This window comes from Phasianus colchicus, unplaced genomic scaffold, assembly GCF_987193195.1.
Source record: "Phasianus colchicus unplaced genomic scaffold, bPhaCol1.hap1.1 HAP1_SCAFFOLD_57, whole genome shotgun sequence".
Classification (NCBI taxonomy): Eukaryota; Metazoa; Chordata; class Aves; order Galliformes; family Phasianidae; genus Phasianus; species Phasianus colchicus.
Window position 1 is genome coordinate 95,001 of NW_028325234.1, and position 2,500 is coordinate 97,500.

Genomic DNA, 2,500 nt, shown 5'->3' on the forward strand with positions numbered 1-2,500 from the left:
GGAGCCCGGCCGGCTGCGGGCGAGCGCCGGAGGGGGGGGGGGCGCGCCGCGCGCGAGCGCGCGGTCTGCGCGCGAGGCTTCTCCGGGCGGCTTCGGTCCCCGCGCGGGCGGGCGGTCCGAGCCGCGTGCCTCCTCCCGGGCGCAGCTGCCGCCCGGCGCCGGGTTAACGAGGGAAACCCCGGGCCCCGGGAGGAGGGCGAGGTGGTGGCGGCGGACGACGGGCGCGCCCCCGCGGGCGGACGCTCCCCCGAGGGGCGCCGGGGCCGGCTGGCGGGTGCCGGATTTCCCCTCGGCGCCCCGTCCCGCCCGCCGAGGAAGGCGGGCGGGCGGGGGAGGCACCCCCGCGGGGCCTTCGGGTCGTTTCCCTCACCCCAGGGCCAGGTACCTAGCGTCCGCGCCTCCGCGCGTCCGGGGGATGGGAAGGGAAGGGAAGGGAAGAGGAGGGGGCGGCGTGCGCGCCGTCCCCGCTCTCCCTCCCTGCCTCCCTCCCTCGGCCGCGGAGCCGGGCGGGGGTTTAAAGACTCGGGCGGCCCGCGGCACGTCTCGCGAGGCCGGGGGCTCCGGCGACGGCGGTCCGGCCGCGTCGCCGGCGGGAGGGCGGGAAGGAAGGGGCTCGTTGCGGGGCGCGGCGGCGCGCCCCCACCACTCCCCAGCACGCCGCTTCCCTCCCGATCCGAGCCCGCCGGCGGCGTCGGCCGCCGCCGCCGCGCTCTCGCGCCTCCGCGGGTCGGGCCCGGGCCGGAGAGGGGGTTACCCCGTCCCCCCCTCTCCGCGGCCACGGTCTCGGGCGGAGAGGCTCGGCTCCGTGCCGGCCTCGCCCGCGTTCGGAGCGGGCCGAGACGCGCGTCTCGGCCCGGCGCCCGCCGCGGCCACGCCGCCGCGCGCGGCCGGTTCGAGCCGGTTCGAGCCCGGCCGGTCCTCGCCCGCGCCATCCGCGGCGCCGGCGGTTCCGCTCCGCCGGCCCGTCCGGCGCGCGCCCGCGGCCTCGCCGCCCGTCCGTCCTCCGTCGGGGGGCCTCGCCGCCGTTTCCCCCTTCCGTCGCTCGCCGAGTCCTCTCCTTCGCCGCCGCCGCCGCCGCCTCCCACCGCGCTTTCGCCCTCGGCCTCGCCGGCCGCGCCGGGCGAGCGGGCGGGAGGTCCGGCGCGGGGCGTCCCGCAACCGGTCTCCGCGCGGAGGCGCGGGGGGCGGGCGCCGCTCCCAGATCCGTCCCCGTCCCCGTCCCGCCGCCGGGCGCGCGTCCGCCGCGGGCGCGCCGCCAGGGCGAGCGAGAGGAGGAGGCGGCGGAGGGCGAGGGGCGGGAGAGGAAGGCGAGAGGCGGCCGGGGTCGTTTCGGCGTGCGCGGCGCCCGCGGCGCGAGGCGGGGGGGCCCGGGCCGTCGCGGGCGCGCCGTCCGGGCGGGCCGTCGCGGGCGCGGGGCCGGCGGCGCCGGCGGCGCGGGCCGGGGGAACACCCCGGCCGGGCTCGCCCGCGTCCCGACCGGTCGCGGCGCCGGCGGCGGCGTCGCCGGCGGGTCCGTTCGCGGCAGCGGGGCTTCCGCCCGGGCCGAGCCGAGCCGGGCGCCTGGTCCGCCCCTCCCGAAGCGAGACGAGGTCGTTTGTCCAGGTCGGGAGCGCGGGCTCCCCGCCCTTCTCGTTCGGGAGGGTTCCTCTTTTTTTTTCCCCTCGATTCGAAGCGTGTGCGTGTTCCGTAGCGTACGGTCAGCGGAGGCGACGCTCGTCCTCCCCGCGGCGGTCGCCGCCCCGGCGTCGGGGCGGGCCGCGCGGGGGCGGTCGGAGCGCCTTCGGGAAAGGCGAGAGAGACGCGAGAGGAGGGCCCCCCGCGCGCGCGGGGCGGTGCCGAAAGCCAGACGACTCTTAGCGGTGGATCACTCGGCTCGTGCGTCGATGAAGAACGCAGCTAGCTGCGAGAATTAATGTGAATTGCAGGACACATTGATCATCGACACTTCGAACGCACTTGCGGCCCCGGGTTCCTCCCGGGGCTACGCCTGCCTGAGCGTCGCTTGACGGTCAATCGCCGACGGCCGCCGTCCGCGGCGGCCGCGCGGCGCGGCTGGGGCGCCTCGCAGGCCCGCGCGCCCCTCCGGAGGCGGGTCGCGGTGCGCGTGTGTGTGGGGGGGGGTGCCGCCGTCCGTCCGTCCGTCCGTCCTTCCCCGCGTGGGTCGGTCGTTCGGTCGGTTCGGGCGGCCGGCTTCCCCTCCGCCCCACCGCCCCGGTCCCTCGACGGCGGCGTCGCGGCGCGGGCCTTCGTCCCCCTAAGTCGAGACCCAGGTCGGGGAGCTCGCGGAGCTCCCCGCGCTCCCGGAGCGCCCGCTTCGGCCGAGCTCGTCCCCACGGGGCGGCCGGGCTTTCCGGTCGGTCGCGCGGTGCGGGGCCGGTCGTTCGTTCGTTCGTTCGTCCGTTCGTTCGTTCGTTCGTTCGTCCGGCCCCCGCCCCGGAGGAGCGTTCCTCGCCCTCCCCGGCCCCGCGCGCGGCTGCCTGCGGGTCGCGTTACCGGCGGC

At 80.0% G+C, this 2,500-nt stretch overlaps 1 non-coding gene across 1 annotated transcript; it reads left to right on the forward strand.

Moving 5' to 3' along the window:
* The first annotated feature begins 1,848 nt into the window (after positions 1–1,848).
* LOC149911725 (5.8S ribosomal RNA) lies at positions 1,849–2,001 on the forward strand. Its single transcript, XR_016462919.1, has one exon. It is a non-coding gene; the product is annotated as a 5.8S ribosomal RNA (ribosomal RNA).
* Positions 2,002–2,500: the final 499 nt, after the last annotated feature.